The following is a 24,763-nucleotide window of genomic DNA, read 5'->3' as shown; positions in this document are numbered from 1 at the left end:
TATTTGAAAAGCCAGCTAACTTATTTATTCTGGTTGGTACCCTGACAAATTGCAAAATGATGTTGCATTATAAAGCTGTTCAACTAAAAATTGTATGTTATTAACCAATATTATCCCAATAAACTTAATAAAAATTAATCTTAAGACTGTGACTTTTATTTAGGAAAATACCTGCTTGGTTTTTATTTTAGTTGAGAAAGGCTAGACCAGGGCTTGGCAAACTTTTTCTCCTTTCTTTCTTTCTTTCTTTCTTTCTTTCTTTCTTTCTTTCTTTCTTTCTTTCTTTCTTTCTTAATTAAGTGAGAGCAGGGGAGGCAGAGAGACAGGCTCCCACATGAGTCCAGATCGAGATCCACCTGAAAAACCCCCTATGGTATGATGCTCTTGCCCATCTGGGGTATTACTCCATTGCTCATCAACCAACCTATTTTTAGCACTTGAGGTGGAGGCCATGGAGCCATCCCCAGTGCCTGGGGCCAACTTGCTTGAGCCAATTGAGCCATGGCTGTGGGAGAGGATAGAGAGAGAAAGAAAGAGAGAGAGAGGAGGAGGGGAAGAGAAGCAGATGGTCATTTCTCCTGTGTGCCCTGACTGGAATCGAACCTGGGACACCCACATGCCGGGGCCAATGCTCTGCCACTGAGCCAGCTGGCCAGGGTGCAAACATTTTTCTGTAAAAGGTCAGATAGTAAATATTTTAGGCTTTGTGGTCCATGAGGTCTCTGTACCAACTACTCAACTATAGTAGTCTGAAAGAAGCCACAGATGAGGGGTGGCTGTATCCCAGAGAAACGTGATTTACAAACACAGGAGGATTTGACCTGTGGGCTGTGGTTTGCCAACCCCTGGGCTAGACAGTTGCCATGGTCCCTAAGGCAAAGTCAGAGCAAGAGTACCTCGCAGGATGCAGTAACTGGTACTTAGGAAACTCTTGGATATGCGGGAGAAGGTTTGGAGGAGCCAGAAGAGGACTCTAGGGCAGGAGATGGTCCCTGTCATGGCAGCTAGCGAGGCTGACAGAGAAGCATGCCAGAGAGAAATTCCCAGTGATGTGGGTGGCTGAATAAATTTGGCTGAGGAAATTCATCACGTCTTAGATTAATTTTAACTCGTTTCCTGTTCTGCTCCAAACAGGAGTCCTCCTCCATCATCCTCAAGCTTTCAGTAAGGTTTTGCTACATTTGCTACATCTGAGGAATGGGGGAGATGGGAATGCTTCCATGGGTGGCGTAGGCGGAAAGGAAGTGAGCCCGGCAGGGGGTGCCGCGGTGGATGGAGTGTTTGAGACATCATCTGGAAGAAGAAATAAGACCAGTTGTGGCAGGAAAGTATAATTTTGCTTCTTTTCAGGAATCTTCAGAAGTCCCAGAGGAATGTTAGACTTCTTTCTCTCAGTCTATGTGGTGGGGCTGTGGCAGGAAGGGTCCTGTAAGGAAAGGGATGAAACGCTGGAGCAGGGGCAGAGGGACGGGCTAGGTTGAAGGACATTGCCGAGATGGGGATGGACGCAGGGACAAGCCACGGTGGGGAGCCATCAGCATTCCTAGGCATGGGGAGGTAGGGAAGAGAGTCGTGTCACCAGGATGGTGAGATCTGGAGCCATGAAGAGGCGTACCCCTGCTAGCGTTTGTTGCTGTGTGCAGCCACGATCAGAGTGGACATCTAGGTGGACATCTTAAAATAAGTACTTTCAGATCTCTTCCCATTTTTATCCTCCTGCCTCTGCTCCCAATGGCTGGACCAAAGGGAAGTCAGAGGGCAACAAGACTTGGCACTGGAATCCACAGAGGTCAGTCTTCCAGGACATCAGGAAGGGCAGCGTGGACTTGGGTGTCAGGAGCTGCAATGGAGAATAACCAGCCATTTAATTTGGATAATGAAAGAAAGGACACCACTGGAAAACTGGAGAGTTTGGGCGAGTTGGGTTTTACAAAAAATATATGCCAAGTTATTTAGTGAAAACGGATATATTATTTTAAGTCTAGGTGTGTCTTTATTATTTTTTAAAGATTTTATTTATGTATTTTAGAGAAGAGAGAGAGAGGGAGAGAGAAAAAAGAAGGGGGGAGGAGCAGAAAGCATCAACTCCCATGTGTGCCTTGACCAGGCAAACCCAGGGTTTCGAACCAGTGACCTCAACATTCTAGGTTGATGCCTTATCCACTGTGCCACTACAGGTCAGGCATAAGTGTTTTAACAAACTATAGAAATGATCCCTGAAAGTATAGTCTTTATAAGTGTTTTAAAAACATAGCAAACAATACTAGATGCTAGAGAAAGGGGGGTACAATAGATACATATGTGACTTACATTTCCTGCTTACTCCTGATTTGGTTTTAGGGAGCAGAAGTATGCCCCAAATTAATCTGTGGGTGGTATCTATTCACAGCTTCTTTTTTCCTGGAAAAACTCTACCAACACTAAAGTAATAATAATAATAATAAATTGAAATAAAAAAGGAAACATTATGCCCATTGTGTCTTCTGCAATCATAGATAGCCCTATCTTGTACTTACTGGTAAAAATTTTTTGAATTACTGCCACAGCAAGCATATTAAGAGTAACTGAACAGTTTAGTATTGTATTCTGAGGGAGTGAGGATGCTCTGACTTCTCCAATAGGGTTCTCCTCCAGGGCTGGTAGAGATGCCAAGACTTATGACAGATCACAAGCAGTCCACCCCACATCAGAAAAGTGGAGATGGCGGCCGTAATCCCGATGATGACGCTGGTGACGACAGCTGGCTTTTACTGGGTGCCGTGATGTGCCAGGCACCGGGCTACGTCCCTTCTGTGCGTTGTAATTGTCTTGTGTAGCCCAAAGCATCTGCACATCTTTCTATAGAGGGGAACTGCATTGTTAGCATTGATTTTCACTTCAGTAGATCCATCGGCTTTTAGAGGGAAGTGAGAGGTACTGATTTTCAGTGTAAGAGATATAGACATGCCTTCTCTTAAGGGTTGGAGTAATCGACTTCTCTTTCTAATGAACCAGAAATTAATGGAGGTGAAGACATAAATTTACCAAGCCCACTACCTTCTCCTGGAAGGGATTCCTTGGCAGAAAAAAAGAAGGCATAACATTTTCCTTCTCTTGAGCCCTGTCTGTTGGTATAACAATAGTGTGTTCTTGCATTAGTGTGAGATTTACAGGTTTAGGAACAGAGAGAGAATTTCAGCACCACCTCCCATTATAAAAAGGATGACAACCCCCAAAAGCCCTACCCCTCTGAAAGCACCTCAGTTACTAGCTGGGCTGCCTGCTGTTTCTTTAATGTTATATTCACTGATAAGGGTGTCCTCCCTTTATCAGGACACAGGACACCCTTATCAGGACACCCTTAAGCAAATCAAACTCCATAGATTTTCAGCTTCCTTCTTTGATGCTGGTGTCTTAAACAAAGACCTTCGTGTGACCCTTCACTCAGCTTTCTGTTCACTGAATCTGATTACGCCTGCTTGCATGACAGACATCAGTCAACAAGAGTGACGCTGGCCAGATATCAGGAACACCGATCGAGAAGCCTCAAGAAGCTAAGGGAAGGGTGTCCAGTGTGTTCTTGTCATTACCTCTGTGTTACATGTTATTTCCAGTCTCCAAGTGATAATGAAACACAGCTACTCGGAGTCATTTTAAAATTAAACTTCATTGGGATTGAGCTCACATTCTTTGTCCCTACTAATCGGGGGTTTCCCTGCAGTACAATTGTGCAGAAAGACCTGTAAAGAAGAATTTCTGCTTCCTTAGGGCAGACACTGACTTAGAACCCAAAGGTGTCTGAGCAAGTCACCACCTTCATAACTTCTTTAATACGCACAGGAGAAAAGCAAGTCTATTTATTTATACTAGGCTTAGATTCCTGGAATGACCAGAAACCCAGCAGGCAAGTAAGAACATTTTAGACTTTATCTATCTTCCAAGAACAGCTAGTTTTGATAGTTATCCTAAAGGAGGAATGGTTCTATTGTCTGGACATGCCCTTGTTGAACTTTTGACCTTTCCTTTAGGAGATCTGTTGTTCGAAGGACTTGACTATGCATAAAAATTACTTTAGAAATTTGCATATACAATACTATGTAGGGCACTTTGAGAAATTTCTCAGTAGTCATTTGCCTTAAGAATTTTTGCCTTATATTTTAGAAACAAATGCTCCTGCAACCCCCACCCCCACCCCAGTTTGTATAAGATAGCTTTCCCCCTTGTTCAGCAGAGTGATTCTGTAACCTGCAGTGCACACATTTAAGGGTCTGCAGGCCCTGGCCAGTTAGCTCAATCAGTTAGAGCGTCTTCCAGAAACAACAAGGTTGCGGGGTTTGATCCCGGGTGAGTGCACACAGGGGAAGCAACCAATGAGTGCATGACTGAGTGGAACAACAAAGGAAGCTTCCCTTCCCCCTCCCCTCTGTCTCTCTGAATTTAAAGAAGAAATTAAGCCCTGGCTGGATAGCTCGGTTGGTTGGAGCATTGTCCCATATTGCGGAGGATGCCTATTCGATTCCAGGTTGGGCACATACAGGAGCAGCTCCATGTTCTTGTCTGTCTCTTCCTGCCTCTCAAAAAAAAAAAAAAAAAGGTCCCCAGTACCCTGATAAGTAACTGTTGATTGCTCTCTTAGTCCACTCGGACTGCTATAACAAAGGATCATGAACTGGGTGGCTTATAAACAATAAGCATTTATTTCTCCCACTTCTAGAGGCTGGGAAGTCCCAGCTCAAGGCACTGGCCCATTCCTTGTTTGGAGAGAGCCACATCCTGTTCACAGATGGCCATGTTTTCACTGTGTCCTTACATGGCAAAAGGGACAAGGGAGCTTTTTTGGACCCCTTCTAAAAGAGCACGAATTTCATTCATGAGGGTGGGGCACGTCCCAAAGGCCCCACCTCTTCACATGCTCACCCTGGGGGTTAGGATTTCAACATATATTTGGGGTTGGGGGGAGGCGCATAAACATTCTGTCCATAGCAATTGTAAAAACAAACAAAGCCTTCTTAGTCATTCCATTTGAAACCAAGTCAGTTGCAGTGTTTTCTGATTACAACGTAATTGGTACAGTGTCAGTGATGAGGGACAAGAAGGACAAAGCAGATATTTGCTCTGCTGAGCTTCTGGCTTGCCTTGCGTGGCGTCTCCAGGATACAGCCTATGGCTCTGCCAGGATTCGTGTACCGCCAAGGAGCGCTCAGCATCCTTTCTCTGCAGTCCTCATCTTTATCGGAAATGCGCTGTTTTTCACTCACCTTCAGGGACCTGGAAGCCCCTCTGTGGCCTCTGCGGGGCCTCAGGGGGGCTTCCTGAGCCTACCCCCCTCCACGTCACATTTCTTTGCAATGTCTTAGACATCTCTATATATTCTATCTTCCTCAGCATTTGAGGCTTGACTTGAGGCTTACAATGGAGTCACTATGGGTTTAACTCGTCACCACCCCGCCCACAGTGGGTGGGCTTGATCTGTCCTCCTTCCTCCCTTTTACAAGACCCACAGGGAAACTTAGTTTTTAGAAATTCATGCTCTGTTTGGGGTCTCCTCTGACTTGACTAAGGCATTCCCATCTAAAAAGTATCAATCAATCTGATAATTCCTAGAAAGAGGAAGAACTGAATAGTTTTACTCTAAGAGACAAATCCATTATTCCAGTCTATGAAGGTAACTTAAAGCCCTTGAAAAGAACCCGTAATGAAATGCCGCCACATGGCTTGGAACAGTTAAGAAATGTCCAAAAGGTAGAAATCTTCCTCCCCTATCTGTAGGAGGAAGCTTGGACAAGGTGTCTAGGAGTCACCCAGCTGGGGCAGGATGCTCAGGGATCCTCCTGTCAATCAATCTCTCTGCCTCTATAGAAAAATAAATGGCCTTAGGCCGCTCTCAATAACTTATCCCTTATTCAGTAATCCTGAGTTGGTATACTTTTCCTTCTGAAAATCGTTATGAAAATTTTTTTCTATTGCTTTTTAAATCAATGCAATAAAATGCCCTGCAGAGGCAGGAAAATGTTTTTAATGGCATAGTTTTCTATCTTAAATGTGTCCCTTAAGCCAGAGCCATAAATGGGCAGGCACTGTTCTGCTTGGCTGGGAGACAGCTGGATTTTTTTTTTTAATTTGAAAGTCTTTGATTTTCTTCTCTTGTTTCCACAGGCCCTGTCATTTCCTATTGTTTTTCAACCAGCCCATTCACATATGTATTCTACCTGCCCAGCCCCTGTGGATATCTGGGTTTGGGACTCTTGATTTAAATTCTCATTCTTTCAACTTTATTTATAAAAGATAATATTTCTCTGTAAAAGACAATAAAAATCACCTCTCTATTTCCTACACATAGCCATTCAATACTGACCCTAGGATATTTTTGGAGAATGAGGCATTATTATGATGTATTTTTCTCTTATATGATTAGGTAAAATTGGTACTGTGTGCCAATTTCCATGGTGTAAATTCTCCCACCATGACTGGTTCAAGGCTGCCTATGCAAAACTATTGAATGCTGATCTGGAAAGATAAGCACATACTTGGTTGTGCACGCTAGCTCCTAGGACACCACAGATTGTTGATCATATCCATGATCCCTTCCTGATTTATTTCTTCACATATGAGGTAATTGGATGAAGAGCTCATCTGAGTTTGGCAATGGACAGAGCAAAATGCCTAGGGAAAATATGAAATACATTTCTCCAGGAAACTTTAGAAATTATATGAAATATGAGATTAGCAATTCTTTTCTAGAAAGGGTCAATTAGTAAATATTATAGGTCACATACACTTTTTATCACATGCTCCTTTTTCTTAGCATGCTGGCTATATAAATATCAATACATGCCAAGAGCCAGCTGGTAGACACCCCTGATATGAAAGAATAAAAGTGGGGAAGATACTCAGATTCATATTTTTTAAAACTAGGAGTAGGTAAAGTACCATTCTTCTAAACACATTTATCTGAATACCAATGCATAGAACTGGACTCCAAGTTACCTAGAGATTTTTAATACAAGGAAAGAAAATCAAGTTGCCACCAAGACTTAGTAGGCTTGGATATACATCTGGAATGTGATCATGCAAGAATCATGCCTTATCTAAAAGGAGATGAGCTGTAGGAAGTATAGATGAATGCACTGAACACAAAGAAGATGCATCCTTGTGTTCAAACTCACTGCCCTATGTTAATATGTGGACAGAGGGCTGATGTGATGTTATTGTGCCTGATGATTAAGAGCATGAGCTGTGGGTTCAAATCCTCGCTCTTTCACTGTTTAGATGTGATATAACCAACCTTAGACTCTCTGGGCCTCAATTTACACATCTGTTAAATGGCTATTATCATTGTAACCATTTCATAGTGCTGCTGTGAAGATTAAATGAGTAATTAGATTTAAAGTGCTTTGTGTCTGGCACATGACAAAAGCTGTATAACTGTTAGTTATTATTGTGACTATTAGTATTATACTGTGAAGTCCCATAAAGGAAATGGATGAGGCCTTCTTGAGAGATCACTCTATATGAGAAGAATGTGGAAGTAATGGGGGCACCTGAATTTGATTGTTTTATTCTATGTAAAACATAGCATGTGCCAAGTTCTTGACCTTGAAAGCTTCATAGCTGAGAAGATAAAGTGATCAGGGCAGCAGCCTCTATGAACTTCATCATATCCTTGGCCATATGCATAAATGGTATATCACTTCTAGTTCCTCTCATGTTACTATAATTAGAGAATCAGAAAGAAGAAAGAAAGAAAGAAAGAAAGAAAGAAAGAAAGAAAGAAAGAAAGAAAGAAAGAAAGAAAGAAAGAAAGAAAGAAAAGAGAAAGAAATCCAGTATCTTGCCTGTGGCAAGCACAGACCACAGACATTTTAATAGAAAAGAGCAGATAGCCTGACCAGGTGGTGGCATCATGGATAGAGTGTCAGACTGGGACACTGAGGACCCAGGTTCAAAACCCCAAGATCACCAGCTTGAGTGCAGGCTTACCAGTTTGAGTGTGGGGTCCCCAGCTAGAGCGTGGGATCATAGACATGACCCCATCATCAATGGCTTGAAGCCTAAGCTCACTGGCTTGAACCCAAGGTCACTGGCTTAAGTAAGGGGACACAAGCTCAGATGAAGCCCCCAAGTCAAGGCACATATGAGAAAGCAATCAATAAACAACTAAAGTGCCACAACTATGAGTTGATGCTTCTCATTTCTTTTCCTTCCTGTCTGTCTGCTCCCCCTTCTCTCAAAAAAAAAAAAAAAAAGGCAGATAATTGCTTTTATAGCATCTCTTTTAGGACCATTGACTAATTTCCCTGCATCTGGACTGGATGGTCTATGAATTGGGGTTCATGCATGACTGTATCATTTTTACCCATGCCATCCCTAACTCTTCCATTCACTTTGCGATTTGGGGTAAGTCACTTCCTTACTGTTAAAGTGGGAGTTATAGCAATACTTCTCCATCTGGACAGAAGGCAAAAATTTGAAGAAGAATTAGAAAGCACTCTACAAGCCCAAATGCTTTGTAAATATTTAATACTTAGTAGTTGAGGTAAATGTCAGGAGAGTGTGGAACCCAACATTAATCTTTTTGTTATGACAGCTCTTTAGATGTGTTTAATTCCTCCGCCCAAACACTGCGACCCTGAACTTCTCTGACCCTTTTTCCATTCCTTGTTTTTCCTCTCCCACTGTGCCCAAATATTTCCTATTCAACATCAAATAAGAGTTCATTCAAGTTCTTCCGCAAAAGGTAGTTTTAGCTCATTGAGAGTCCCCATGTGGTGGTCTCCATCTTGACTTCCTAAATGCTGGTACAAAAAAACCCCACAGACTGCACTGGGAAATTCCTTTTGTTGACAGACATACCCCTGTGTGTTAGAATCTGACTCAACACCCTCGTACCAGAACAGCCCCCACTGTTGAAGCCTTCTCTTCTGATTGAGCTAGCTCATTTCCATGGATAGGAAATGAAGTAATTTCCCATCGATTTCACAACGCTGCTGGGTCCTGGTAACTAGGGAGACCCTGTGTCTGCCACTGTCAGCAGGTTCACTGATTGAGGACAGAAGGGTTTCAGGTAAATTGGGGAGGGGGGATATTATTTTTAAAATACTTTTAATAATGTGTGGAGTCCTTTTCCAGCTTAACTCTTTTTTTCTTTTGAAATTACAAGAGCTTTTCACCAAATGCTGGTCTGGACACAAGGGGGCTTCACAGGGGGGATTTGTCACACTCTGGGGACAGCTTTGGCTCTGCCCACGTCCACCCACCTCAGCTGCCAAACAGAAGAACAATTCTTGTGGACAATGATTTGCATGGAAGTTTTAGTTTATTCCTAAATTGCAGAAATGGTTGAGGAGTGAAGTCTTCTGGTCACTTTTTATTGGAACAGAATGAAGCATAGAGTTAGGAAATTCTTAAGGCTGGCATGCATTTGGTGAAAAAAAAAAAAAATGAAAACCTTGTCTTTTTTGTTTTGAAAGAAACCTTAGTGATGATGCATGCAATTATCTGAGGCTAGTTTACTTATGTTTGTCCTGAGCTTTGTGATTTGCCTGGGATTTCCATGGACATATTCTTCTCAGCCTTGAATGTATTGTTTCTGAGGCTTTTTGTTGATGATGCCGAGTGGCAGTCAGGACAGAGCTAGGATGAATGACTGGGAGCTGTAATGGGGAGGTTTATTCCCTAAAGGTCTCAGCCTCTGCATCTGTAGAGAGGTGTAACTAGAGTACCCCACTTCTTAGCATTGCTATCAGGAGTTAAATAAGGTAGAAAGCCTAGCACATGCTAAGCACTAAACAAATATTAGCTTTCACGACTATAATACAAATAAAACTTAATCTTGAACTTCTTAAGTTATTAGCTTCCTTCCTCCTCTTTGTGCTTCTCTGCTATTTTTATTCAACAAAATATGTATTTACTATCTAGTCTATTCTAAGCACTGGATTAAGGTCTTTACATTCATTGATCTTATTTAATTCCCCATGATGAGCCTTAAGGTTGGTGTTATTAGCAACAGAACTTTATAATCCTGGGGCTATAGCCTCGAACAAGGCAGATATTGTACCTTTCTGCCGGAGCTTATGACAGAGTGGGAAAGTCAGATGTTAAACTGGTAATTACAATAAATAACTGTAGCAACCTACTCCTCCCTGAGGTAATTAATGCCTGTGTCTCCGCTGTGATGACTGGACCCTGGAGCTGAAACAGAGATTGCTAAGCACTGTGTGTTGTTCACCCACCTCTTGAATCCCTTAGGGATCTTACCAGCCAAAATCTTGAAAGTTTAAAGATGGAAGAGAACGGATATGGTTGTTTATATTTGATAGGTTGCAGCTGATTATTTGACATTTCCTAGGAAACAAGAGACACAGACCCGTGTTCCATTCCTCCTTTCAGGAGGGACCAAAGAGCTTGGAAGCCCGAGTCAGCGTTCTTAGAGAAGGCAGTTGACGAAAGAGAAACATTACTTGGTTGGGTAATTGGAAGTTTAGCACAGAGCCATGACTGAGATCCAGAGTCACTCACTGAGCCTGGGCCCTGCAGCTCCGTGTAGCTGCGTACTGAACAGAACTAATGATTTAGTGAGGAAAATGATAGGGACGCCTCTGCACATATCCCCAGTTGCCAGCCACAGATACCTTTCCTAACCTTCCATTAAAAACCACAGCCAGATTTTTAACACAGGTAGACACTCCATCCATACAAGATGATCTCGCAGATACGATGACTCATTTCAGCAAGAGGAAGGACCAGACCACCCAATGATTCTGAAATAAATCATCAATTTTTTTTTCTACTTGGAACTTCTCAGAAACGACACTTGTCTACCTCATCCTTTGCATACATGTAATTTTACTCCCAATCAGGGTCTCTTGGGGAAGGTCCATTTTCTCTGTCATCCCTGTGATGCTTGTCACATGGACTAACACTCTTGCCATTGCCTAACGGCTGTAGTTCTGATTGTCCCTTGCAATGATGTGTTTTACCCCAAAGGATAAACTTCTGACAGCACAGGCAGACAGATTGGACTTATGCCTGTTATGAAAGTGGCTAACCCCTGTTTATCAGCCTGCAAGTGTCTCAAAGAAATGCTGTATGTGCTCCCTGTTCAGAGACTATTTCTTTGTTCCAAACAGAAATGATCAACTCTGAACCCAAGTACATCGTGTAACAATCTGAAAAGAAAAAAAAAAAAAAAAAAACAACCAAAAAACACAAAACCGTTTCATACTGAAGAACCAAGAACCCACATCCTCACAATGAAGTTTCTGCTTTTCTGCTCAAACCGAGGGGTAACAGGAAAGTCTGAAGTGTTAAGTTTCGCAAGAGACAGCAAACATCACTTGGGTGGTTTGTGTTTTGCTTTTTTTTTTTTTATCAACTGTAATGCTCTCTTGCTCTCAGTGGTTCAGGGTTGCAGAAATGAACAGTTAACATAGCAGTTGTAGAAAGGTATTTGATAACCCAAGGAGACTTGAAAATGAGCTGCTTTTCCCCAACAAGTCATCTCTGCACGTTGAAGAAAAGAACACAGCCACCGTGTCCTATAAAAAAGTGACAGTAATATAAACTCTTTACAAAGGTTTTGAGCTTTCCAACTTTTAATTTTCATACCCCAGAGGAGAGATAAGCATCTTGAAAGGCTCCAAATTGCTTCATAAGGCTGTCAAAGGAAGCGGCCGTTTGAAAGACCGCTCATGGCTTGTACGGTACCTGCCCCCCATTTTCATGAAATAAAATCGCTGTACCAGTTGCCTTTGCAGAAATTATACAGCATGTGGGAATGCTGAGTGTCTTCAGCTGAAGTTCATTTTAGGGGTATTTAAAAATTTAGGAAGTCATAATCATTACGTAGAATTAAACCCCGGTATCTACAACAGCTGGGGTGCTTGCATGATAAACTGGGAGGTTCTGCTGGGGACAGCTGTGTGTCTGACTTTTGGGTTCTGGGTTTAGTGCTTGTCGCTGTGCGATTCAGGGCATGTCTCCTTTCACCTGGCCCCAGAGTCTTCCCTCGGGACATTGCGCCTGCTCTCTGAGGTCCTTTCTTGCACTGATGTTCTATGACTCGCGAGGGGCGAGGCAGCTCGCCTTTGGTAGTGAAATATTAAACAGTCTAAGAAGTCTCAGACGTGGTCTCTTCCAAGCCTGCTTCCTCCAGGACTTCATAAACTGGCCCAGAGCGATAATATCAATCCTTATTGATTCGTTTGTAATGCTTGGCCATTGACCATCTTTCATTCTCTCTGGATCTGGAAAAAAAAAAAGGGAACTACTCCCTCGTTTTATGGAATGTGTATGGTCCCTTAATATAGTGGTTGTGTAGTTTCTCTAACCAGAGAGAGGAAAAAGAGAGAGCTAACCATGCTGTTTTGTTTTGTTTCCCTCAGATAGGCACAAACTCAGATAGACAGAGTATAATTTGCCTCGGATTTATAAAACTGCAGTCCATTCATTTAACTGAAAACATCTAACTGAAAACACCTGTAGTCATTCTTCTTAGCTGTTATTAAGCCACCACATGGCAGATACTGCACTAAGCTCTCTCTCTCTCTCTAGATATACATACATACATATATATATATATTTATATATATATATTTATATATATATATATTTTTTTTTAGAGAGAGAAAGAGACAGACAGGGATAGACAGACAGGAAAGGAGAGAGATGAGAAGCATCAACTCTTGGTTGTAACACGTTAGTTGTTCATTGATTGCTTTCTCATATGTGCCTTGACGGGGGGCTTCAGCAGACCAAGTGACTCCATGCTCAAGCCAGTGACCTTGGGCTTCAAGCCACGGACCATGCAGTCATTATTATATCACATTCAAACTGGTGACTTCACACTCAAGCTGGTGAGCTCAAGCCGGTGACCTTGGAGTTTTGAACCTGGGTCTTCAGCATCTCAAGTCAACATTCTATCCACTGTGCCTGGTCAGGCTATACTAATTAACACCTTTAAATCACCATGAAAGATAAGGGTCATTATGCCCATTTTACAGAAGATGAAATGAAAGTGCAAAAATATCAACTTGAGTTAAGTCAACTCAACTTGTGATGGAAGAGACATCCCAATTTATCCCATTGGTGTACCATATATGTGGAATATATATAAAGCAGGTACGCATAAAATGTATTGAAGAGAAATAAGAGTAATTTTTCCACTTGTAAAAGAGTTTGTTGCAAAATATTTATAGAAGTCATTTTGAGGTCATTTTTAAGCTCGCTGCTTGAATATTAACAATTCATTACAACAATCCTTAGCATATTGTAGGTTCTCAGTTTGGCTGAACAGATATGTGGATTTATGACAATGGGGATTCTATATGAAACATCACAGTGGGGTTGGTAATAGAACTGGCTATGCATTTGTTGTATATAGAGATGAAATGATTGTTTTTGCATTCTCCCTGTTTGCACTTCGACCTGACACCACAGTCATTAGCCTGGTGGCTCTCAGAAGCACCAGTACTGTCCAGAATATTCTGGACATATACAAGCACTTATATATTTATGTATTTTTTCCATAAAAAGCAACACTTTTTACACAATTCTGTATCTCGAAAAACAGAATTTTCTTTCCTTTTTTTTTTCTTAAGTGAGAAGCGTGATGGCAGAGAGACAGACTCCCACGTGTGCCCTGACCAGGATCCACCCGAAAGACCCCCTAGCAGATGATGCTCTGCCCCTCTGGGGCCATTGCTGTGTTGCTCAACCACCAAGCTACTTTAGCGCTTGAGGCGAGGCCATGGAGCCATCGTCAGCGCCCAGGGCTTACTGGCCCCAACCAAGCCATGGCTGCGGGAGGGGAAGAGAGAGACAGAGAGAGAAAGGGAGAGAGGGTGGGGTGGAGAAGCAGGTGGTGGCTTCTCCTGTGTGTCCTGACTGGGAATCAAACCCAGGACATCCATATGCTGGGACAATGCTCTATGGCTGGGCCAACTGGCCAGGGCTCAAAATTTTCTTAAAAAAATTTTTTTTAATTGTTGACCACATAGGGGTCAGTTGAGAAATATTTTGTTTAACAAATTAATTGACAAAGGGACCCTGGCAGGGTGAATCCTGATCTGGGTGCATGCGGGAGTCTGTCTCTCTGCCACCCTGCTTCTCACTTAAGAAAAAAAAAAAAATCACGAAGGCAACAGGCAAGAGGGAGGGGGTGGGAGAAAGAATATTGACGTGGTCATACCACCCCATACTAACGTCCAGCAAGGCTTGCTCATGATTCTGGCTTCTAACCTCTGTCCTTCCCTCTGTGCTGCCGCAGGGCGCAGTGAGGTACAGCAAACAGACCACAGGGCTTGGAGTCACACTCGCATAGTTTGTCACCATTTATTCAGCCAGTAATCAGCAGAGAATCCCATTAAGACCATGCAGCCCAGTGCTAGGCACATGGTAGATTTCACACAGGCATTCTGGACATGTCTGCTCCGTCATGAATCTCCTCAACAATTTTCGGTTCTACTTCGCTGAGTCCTGTTGCGATAGTCTACACACTGGAGAAAAAAAAATCTGGCCATAGTTTTCTTCACCTCTGAAAGCAGTGGCCAGCATGTATTGAGTGTTACTGCGCCAGGCATTGCACAAAGCACTTTGCTAACATGGTCACACTTAAGGCTCATGGCAACCCCACAAGGGTGCTACCATTATTTTCTAGACCAGAAACTGAGCCGAAAAGTAAAATAATTTTCTCACAGTCACCCCTCAGATAAATGGCCGCTGCAGGACTTGAACCCTAATCTGCCTGACATCAAAGTGCATGCTCCTAACACACTTGCCTGCCTGTATCAGAAGGTTTTACACTCTGCAGACACAACCTTTAAACATTACAGAAAAGAAATGAATTACCATTGCAGCCCTAAAGTTTTTACGCAGCATTTTAATTTGTTGCAAATACAAACAACAGGAGGAGGCACCCTTTGACCCCCACATGTCAGACATCTCGTATTATTCTTTGCTAGGTGGGTCAGCCGGTAAGAGTTTGGAGGCGGTATATTTTCTAATCTCTCCTCCTCCTGTCCAGGAGAACTTTCATGCATTTTCATCTCTTGATCACAGCGGGCTGATGCGGTTCCTGCAGGGTAATGAGAAAAGCAAGGGAGCAAAGTGTTGACTGAGAATTCCGGCAAACATTACTTAAGCTGAAGAGGAGCGCTGCAGATTGGCCATTGGATGATTAGTGCTAGGAATGCCAGGACGCCTTCCTGTCCCCATGCCAATTTCAGATTTTTATGGCTGTTTAATTACCACCACAATGCCACATCACCACCACGTGCCTCTTCAAAACACGGCTGGAAGTTCATTGTCAACTGCAACCGGTGACAGGCACTCTATCCAGATTGTACATCTTTAATAGCTTTCTTCATTCCCACAACGCTGTCCCAAAGAGTCCAGATAACGGCTCTGACTTTTCCCTCTGAGAACTCATATTTTTTTCTGTATGCACCATGGAAATAAAAAGAAAACTATTTTTTTTTCTGCTGAAGAGTGGTTTTCTTTGTAATGATTATTTAAACAGGACACTTTTTGAAAATGGCCACCCTCATCTCACATGTTATCTAAAATTCATTTATAACTTCATTTCGCTATTTGAATCATTCTGGGAATTCCATATTTGTTATCGGTGTTGAAAGAGGAGTTTAATCCATAGAAGGTGATTTTATCGAGAAAATAGCTTTGCTGTGGAAATATGTGGTTCTTTTCTTTTACAGAGCCAACAAATAGAATCTTTCTCCAATAAAACATATCTTTCGTGTCCAACAATGTCCCTGAGGATGTTTAAGAAACTAGGGAAGTGATCATTTGAGGGCTAAAGTCACATTCAGGTTTTTAAGTGATGGCTAATGATTGTCAAAGAAATGTAGGTGTTAGAAACTAGACTTTCCAAACTGAATGAACACCAAGTGCTTAAAGGAGAGTAAGCAAAATAGTTTTTCTTCTCCTGCACGAGTGAACTGGGACACTCGTGGTAACAACAAAAGCCCTTATTGAGGTCAGAAGAAAGTGAGGTCATTGTTTCAGTGTAATGAGCTAATAACTCACACACTGACCTCCCACAAATCACTGATCAGATTGATCAGATTGCTTTATAACAAATCAACAGTGATAGATTGTGTTTTCAGCTTTGGGTACAGGAGGTCTAATTCATTGTCAGTGTTAATAATAATAATGAACTGTTTTGAATTTTTTAATGATATTGAGTTTTCACATAGCAACTTTTCAGAGTCTCCCCTGCCTGGGATGAGGAAGTCACTGTCTTAAAGTGAAAAAACAGATTACTGTCTTAAGATTCCGTTCAGCCCTACGTTACTATAATTCCTACGTACATTGTTTTCACACACATCACATCTGCTCTTTTCCTGTTGTGGCTGCCCCCACCACCAACTTCCTTCCTTCAGTCTTCTTTAACTTGGGGGTCCAGTGAAAGCAGAGTCTGAGACAGGACTCAGGTGCAGGTCGTTTATTTGGGAGGTGCTCTCAGGAAGCTGGAATGAAGGCAGAGAGTCTGATACAGGGAATAATGGGAAGTCCATCAATGTTGCAAGCGTCGTATTGAACCATTAAGCTGGTTACCACTTTGGGCAACTGGGACAATATCTTCTTGGTGACCCTTTGACGAATTGTTCAGAATGCACCTAGAATAGTTGCCCCCCCCCAACCCCCCATAGGTTTGAATTCTGGAACGTTATCCATCAACCCCTCGCCCGCCCCTGCCTCTCTCCTGACCACCTCCTTCCCTGACTCTCATTAATGCCTCTGCACTTGCTGAAAAGACTCTGAGGCTTTGGAGAAAGTTCTGAGGCAGAGGAGTGGCCAAGCCTTAAGAAAGAGACTTTCAGGGTCTAAAGGAACTGTCCCAGCTGGAGTGAAGTCAGATGTGGTTCAAGTCTCAAGTTGCTGAAGGGATGACGCACGGAGCCCCCTGGGCAGCTGCAAGCTGCTCCAGTCAAAGTGCTCTGACCCCCACCTGGCACCCCGCTGCCCTCTTTTCGCTGTTAACACTCTGCCTGTACTCATACTCTGCACCCCACTGTCTCCCCTGGCCCCTAGGTATCCCGGCTTTTCTCCACATCCCCACCTCTTTCTGCCTCAGCCTTTCTCCCTCTCTAGCTGACATCCTCCTTATTTGGGGACCTTATTTTTCTTATCTGCTTTCCATTTCAATAGCAGCACATGACCAAAAAAGGGGAAAAAAATAAACAGGTGACCTCCAAGGCTCAAATCTGACATTGGGTGAGAGATCGCACAAGAGGTGGGGAGCTCATTTGCATCTATATCTTTAAAACCCAGAGCCTCCTCTCTATCCAGTTATTCAGACGCCATCCTTTTCTGCTGCTGCTCTCTCGAAGGGACCTGCGACTGCAAATAGTACCCAGAGTCTGAGAGCTGGAAGCTGGAGTGCGCTGAAGAGTGCAGCTTGTTGGGTAGAGAATTTCCTTCTGAGTTCCAGGAGAAACACACCCTTGGCTGAGCAGGTGACAGGAAATGACAAAGCGCCACGTCCTGTAGTAGCGATGAAGCTGTCCACCGCCTGGAACTAATTAGAGCTGGCAGACCCGTGCCCATGTTTGTCACCCTAAGCGCAAACTTGGTTGGGGTGCCCCAGATCTCCGACTGGCCGTGCTCCCCATGCACACGGTCATGTCCGCTGCTACAGGGCACCTCTGCAGAGCACTCAGGCTGAACCCGCAGCAGAAAGGCTGGTGGATCTCCACGGCCTTCTGCTCTCTGCGGTCTTCCATGGGCTTCCTTTTCATCTCGGGGACCCAGATGTCTTGGCTGAGCCTGCAGTCATCTCTTTCCTTTATGGTGAGTGAGCAAGAGTTTCAGACTTTTCAGACTCCCTGGCTCTCACTCCATCAAACTCATCTCCTCTGAGTCCCCACATACACTGTTCATGCTTCTGTGGCTGCGATGACTGGGAGGTCGTGTCGTTTATCCGTTCACGTGTCTGCTGCCTTCCTCACTGGACTGGGGAAACCCTGTGGCAGGACACAAGACAACATCTGAGTAATAAGAGCTGCCACTTATTGAACATTCCGTATGATTTAGGCGTGGTATGAGGGCTCTAAGCGTGTTTAATGTTCTTTACAATAGTCTTACTGGGTAGGTATATTATCTTTATTTTGTAGATGACAAAAGTTGAGGTTGAGAGAAGTCAAGTGCGCTCAAAGTTATACAGCTTCTGAGCGACAAGTCTGGAACTTGGACCCAGTTGCCTATATGTCTAAGCCAGTGCACATGGCCAGTGAGCTGAATGGTCACCTCTCTGCTTGTGGACATAGGTCTCTTTGCCAAGCAGCCAACTATTGATAGGAGTGAATGAGAAATACACAGAGTAGACTTAGTAAACCCCAGACTCATCCCACACATTTATTTTCTATATCTGGAAGTAATGCCAATCACAGCCATTCTTCTACGCTGAGAAAATGTCAAGTTTCTTTGCTTTGCTTTATAAATAAAAATAGTTTTAATTGGCTTTTTTTATAGTTTGCATTATTGACATATACACTTGTAGTCTCTTCTAGCATATGTAATACATGGTGTATTTACAGTTGACCTTGAGCAACATTGGTTTGAGCTGTGTGGGCCCACTTATATGTGAGGTTTTTTAAATAAATACTGTAAAGGTATTTTCTCTTCCTTATGATTTTCATAATAACATTTTCTTTTCCCTCGTGTACTTTATTATAAGAAAGTAATATATAATACATATAACATACAAAAATGTGTGTTAATTGACTTTATTTATTTATTTATTTTTTAGAACGAGAGAGAGAGAGACAGAGAGAGGGACAGATAGGGACAGACAGGAAGGGAGAGAGATGAGAAACATCAGTTCTTCATTGCAGCACCTGATTGCTTTCTTATATGTGCCTTGACCAGTGAAGGGAGCTCCAGCAGAGCCAGTGATCTCTTGCTCAGCGACCCTGGGCTCAAGACAGCGACCTTGGGCTTCAAGCCAGTGACCGTGGATCATGTTTATGATTCCATGCTCAAGGTGGCGACCCCCCACACTCAAGCTGGTGACTCTGCACTCAAGCTGGTGAGCCCATGCTCAAGCCAGTGACCTCAGGGTTTTGAATCTAGGTTCTCAGTGTTTCAGGCCAATGCTCTATCCACTGCACCACCACTGGTCAGGCTTAATTGACTTTATGTTATTGGTCAACTGTAGGTTTTGGAGGAGTCAAAAGTTATATGTGAATTTTCAACTGCACGGGAGGTTGGTACCCTTAGTGCCCACATTGTCCAAGGGTTTACTGTCTATATTTAAAATATTGGGTTATATACAGCTCATTTGAACCTACTTTGTTCATTTAATAACATAAATGCCATAAATATCCTTTCATATTAAAATATCATTTCTCTGATATAGTTGGAACCAGTATTGTGATAAGTAATCAGATTGAACTTTTTGAAGTCACCACCTACCTTTATCTGAACCAATGGTCTCCCACTCATTTTTCATTATGACTGATTATTTTTTTTCCAAAGAAATCTATGTAGAACAACAATGTATAGCATAAATAAAAGTAGCATTAAGACTTATATTTGGCCCTGGCCGGTTGGCTCAGCGGTAGAGCGTCGGCCTAGCGTGCGGAGGACCCGGGTTCGATTCCCGGCCAGGGCACACAGGAGAAGCGCCCATTTGCTTCTCCACCCCTCCGCCACGCCTTCCTCTCTGTCTCTCTCTTCCCCTCCCGCAGCCAAGGCTTCATTGGAGCAAAGATGGCCTGGGCGCTGGGGATGGCTCTGTGGCCTCTGCCCCAGGCGCTAGAGTGGCTCTGGTCGCAACATGGCGACGCCCAGGATGGGCAGAGCATCGCCCCCTGGTGGGCAGAGCGTCGCCCCAAAGCCAGCCAATTAGAGTAATGAGGTTGTTTCGATGAGACAGCACTTTGAAATTGGAACTTAGGGACGGCAGTTACAATTTTATGTCCACCTCAGCATCTTGTTCTGACGGTGTAGTGATGGGAGGGTGACGGCCGGCACAGGGACTTCTTTGTAGGTGGTCATCACTAATTAACAGATGTCACAGCCGTTAGCTGGGTTTGTGCCATGGCAGAAGCTGGACTTCAAGATCTGTACAAAGATGAATTACCCTTGTAGCAGCACACCAAACCTTGGTGGGCTCAACATATTCGACACATACAAATACACAAGCACCACTTCTTTTTTTATTATCATTATTTAAGTAGTCAAAAGTAAATTTTCCCCTCAAAAGACAAGTTTTTATTACAAAATGAAATCTTGGCCAGATGTTAAAGCTTGCACAGGTGAAATCTAGGACTTTAGGACACACTAGGATTTTCTGGAATTCCGCTGGGAAACCTCTGCTTTGGCTTCCTGTACCCCTGGCCCCCACAGTCTAACAGATAGGTAGGAGCTGGAGAACAGAGGCTACCCAAGACTGCCTCGGGAATACATCCAAGTATTCAAATACCCCTAACTGTGGCCAGAAAACTCTCCCTCATTTCTGACTTGAGCCTATTAAGCTGCCACCTATACTTAGCACAGTACACAGGAGGCTCTTAGAAAACCCTTGATGACTGCTTGATACTTTTATGGAGAAGTAAGGTCATTTGTTACCCTCCTCCTCACCAAATATGTAAATGATGTTTTCTCTCACCCATTCCTGACTTGGGATTGTGATGATCTGAAAATTAGGCAGCATCGTGTCCTGATTATCTCTATGTCCTGCCAAAGCAGTCATGACTCCTTTGTCACCTCTGCATAGAAAATATTTGACTCGCTATGGTTTATAGAGTTTGGATTTATAAAAAGGTCCTGGTCAATGCCCTTCATAGCACATATGTATGACTCTAATATATCTTGTCAAAATAAAATAAAATACCATGGAATAAATTTAACCAAGGAAATAAAAGACCTGTACTCAGAAAATTATAAGGCACTATAGAAAGAAATAGAAGAAGCTACAAATATATGGAAGCATATACTGTGCTAAGTACAGGAAGAATTAACATTGTTAAAATGTTTATACTGCCCAAAGTAATTTATAGATTCAATGCAATTCCTATCAGAATACCGTTGGCTTATTTCACAGAACTAGAACAAATAATCCAAAAATGTACATGGAACCACAAAAGACCCATATAGCCATGGAATCATGAGAAAGAAGAATAAAATGAGAGGAATTGTGGTACCTGATATCAAACTATAGTGCAAACTATAATACAAAACAGCATGGTACTGGTATAAACACAGACATATAAGTCAATGGAACAGAATAGAGAGACCAGAAATAAACTTATGCCTATCTGGTTAATTAATATTTGACCAAGGGGACAAGAACAAACTATGGGGTAAAGACTGTCTATTCAATAAATGGTGTTGGGAAAATTGGACAGCTGCAAGCAAAACAATGAAACTGAACTAGCTTCTTACACCACATACAAGAATAAACTCAAAATGGATTAAAGACTTAAATGTAAGGCTTGAAACCATAAAAATCCATGGAGAAAACATAGGCAGTAAAATTTTAGACATTCTCTTAGTAATATTTTTTCTGATGTATCTCCTTGGACAAGGAAAGTCAAAGAAAAAGATAAACAAATGGGACGACATCAAACTAAAAGTTTGCACAGCATAGGAAATGACCAACAAAATGAAAAGACAGCCCATTGAATGGGAGAACATATTAGCCAATGATACATCTAATAAAGGGTTAATACCTGAAATTTATAAAGAGCTCATATGACTCAACATGAAAAAAGGAGCAATCCAATTAAAAATGGGCAAAGGACTGACAGACACTTCTCCAAAGAGGACATACAGATAGCCAATAGACATATGAAAAGATGCTTAATATCACTAATCATCAGAGAAGTACGAATTAAAACTGCAATGAAATATGACTTCACACCTGTTAGAGTAGTTATCATCAATAAATCAACAGACGAGAGCTTACAAGGATATGGAGTAAAGGGGATGCCTGTGCACTATCAGTAGGAATGCAGAGTGTAAAACAGCGTGAACATTCCTCCAAAGATTAAAAATGGAACTGTGATATGACCCAGTGATTCCACTTCTGGGAATATATCCGAAGAAATCCAAAATACTATTTCAAATAAGGTATTCATTACTGTGATTCAGAGATCTTTACAATAGCCAAGCTTTGGAAGCAACACAGATACCTGGTGATAGAGAACTTGACAGCCTGACCAGGTGGTGGAGCAGTGGATAGAACATCGGACAGGGATGTGGAGGACCCAGGTTCAAAACACCAAGGTCGCCAGCTTGAGTGCAGGCTCATCTGGTTTGAGCACAGCTCACCAGCTTGAGCCCAAGGTTGCTGGCTTGAGCAAGGGGCCACTCAGTCTGCTATAGCCCCCCGGTCAAGGCATATATGAGAAAGCAATCAATGAACAACTAAGGTGCTGCAACAAAGAATTTATGCTTCTCATCTCTCTCCCTTTCTGTCTGTCAGTCCCTAGCTGTCCTTCTCTCTGTCTCTGTCACAAAAAAGTGGTGTGTATATAAAATGGAATATTATTTAACCATAAAAAAGAATGAGATATTACCGTTTGCGACAGCATGGATAGACTTAAAGGGTATTATGCTAAGTGAGATAAGTAAGTCAGAAAAACAAATACCATATGGTTTCATTTCTATGTGGAATCTAAAGAATAAAATAAACAAACAAGCAAAACAGAAACAGATTCATAGACACGGAGAACAGACAGATGATTATCAGACAAGAGAGGGTTTGGAGTATTGGGTGAAAAAAGTACACATTGGCAGTTACAAAATAGTCACAGTATTGGATTAAGAAGTACACATTGGCAGTTACAAAATAGCCACAGGGATGTAAAGTACAGCACAGGGAATATAGTCAATAATATTGTAATGACTACATATGGTACCAGATGAGGACTGGAAATATTGGGGGGAGGGATAATTTGTAAAGTATGTGATTGTCTGGCCACAATGCTGTACACCTGAAATTGATACAAAATAATATTGTATGTAAACTATAAGTGAAAAGAAAGAGAGAGAGGGAAAGAAGGAAGGAAGGAAGGAAGGGAAGGAGAGGGAGGGAGGGAGGGAGGGAGGGAGGGAGGAAGGAAGGAAGGAGGAAGGAAGGAAGGAAGGAAGGAAGGAAGGAAGAAAGAAAGAAAGAAAGAAAGAAAGAAAGAAAGAAAGAAAGAAAGAAAGAAAGAAAGAAAGAAAGAAAGAAAGAAAGAAAAAGAAAAGACTGCAGTTACCTTTTGATAATGAGTGTAAAAGTTTTGTTAAAATATGTGGCTAGTTTAAAATTATTTTATAAACAGGAGAAGAGCTTTTGGGGTTCTGAGCCTTGGCCACTACTCATGTAATTAAATTCTTACTTGAGAGAGAGACAAAAGGTCAGACATCCTACTGCAGGAGGAATGATCTGAGCCAGGTGAAATCCAGGTAGGAGTCCTTTGAGAAACCAGCACACTGCCCTGGCTTTTCTCCCTTCCCTGCCTCTCCCTCCCCTCTACATCCTTGCCTGTGCTTCCTGAATCACTTCCCAAAGAAGCTGCCTGCACCCAGGGGCTCTGCTTTGAGAAAAATTCAAACTAAGACAGTGAGTTCAACAAGGAGACCATCTCTTTCCACCGGTTGTGCCACAACTTCGGGAGGGTGTTCCATGGGGTGATGATGGAAGGTATGGACTGCAGCCCAATCTGCCATCTCACCCTGAGCAACCCAGAGAGAGACTTGGCCCGCCAGTTATCCATGTGTCCTAGAAAGCAGGAGTGGGCCTGGAGTGGGCACTTCTGCAGACTGTAGGGGGGCGGGGCTGGGGAGGGTCACTTGGAACCTCACTGTGCAAAACTTGTATCACCAGGTTAACGAGTTGCTTCCCTAATCAAGTGCTCTGGTGTTGGACAGGGTTTTCTTTTTCCCTGTTGTTTCTGAGACAGTACAGTGAGAGAGGCGGGGTTTGAAGCGGATCCTGATCTGTACCCTTCACTGCACTCTCCTACTCACAGTATCAGAAGGATCTGGAATCACAAAAAGGAAGGCGGAAGAGAGTACGCTTTCTTCTTGTAAAGAAGTGACACCTTTAAAAAAAAAAAAATCTGAGTACTTGGAACATTTCGAAACCATAGTAGGGATAAGTGCTCTATTTTTACTTCTTCCTGTGGTTTTCATTTCCTTAACTTCTTAAACGGTTCTAGTGGCTTCTAGTGCCCTTCTGAGCTCCCTAAGACCCTCACGTCCCACCGCCCAGATAACGATTAGTCTTTCTTTCCCTTTCCTTCCTCGCAGCTGTGAGTGGGCAGGGCCTGACGGACATGGCCCAATCCTAATATTCTCACAGAGCCCTGGGCATGACTACAAATGAAGGTCCACCTACTATAGGTCTAAAGGTTTTAATTGTTATAAATCAAACTTATCAACAGTAATAAAACCTATTCAGCCACCTCCTTTGCTAGGTCATGTTTAGAATTCTCAGATACTGGTGGAGCCCAGGGGGAGATGCGACCTTGGCCTGAAGCCTGCTCCCTCTTCTTTTCCTACTCTGGGTTCCACAGGTGCCACAACACACATTCTGCTCATGAGTGGACATCACAGCCCATACAAGGGCTATCTATGCCCTGGCCTGGCAAACTTGTGTCCTGTTGTCCTTCTTGAGCCTAGACCCTTAGAGCTTTGAGCATACTGGGGCTCAGTGATCCTCAAGCAGAAGATGCCCACGTGCCCATGAGTCAGATATGGGGCCATTTAGACAGGAAACTACTAGGACCTGAAGGGGGACATATGCTCCATTTGGGTACTTCCCCCAGTCCTG

At 42.8% G+C, this 24,763-nt stretch overlaps 1 protein-coding gene and 1 pseudogene across 1 annotated transcript in view; one reads left to right on the top strand and one right to left on the bottom strand.

The window, feature by feature from the left end:
• Positions 1 to 24,763, top strand: part of SNTB1 (syntrophin beta 1) — a 225,549-nt gene that overhangs the window by 58,223 nt on the left and 142,563 nt on the right. The gene's annotated exons all lie outside the window — the stretch shown is intronic.
• On the bottom strand, positions 2,072 to 2,232 carry LOC136401808 (small nucleolar RNA U3; annotated as a pseudogene).

Source organism: Saccopteryx leptura, chromosome 3 (genome assembly GCF_036850995.1).
Source record: "Saccopteryx leptura isolate mSacLep1 chromosome 3, mSacLep1_pri_phased_curated, whole genome shotgun sequence".
Taxonomy (NCBI): Eukaryota; Metazoa; Chordata; class Mammalia; order Chiroptera; family Emballonuridae; genus Saccopteryx; species Saccopteryx leptura.
Note: the sequence above shows the minus strand (reverse complement) of the source record. Positions and strands in the feature narration are given on the sequence as shown.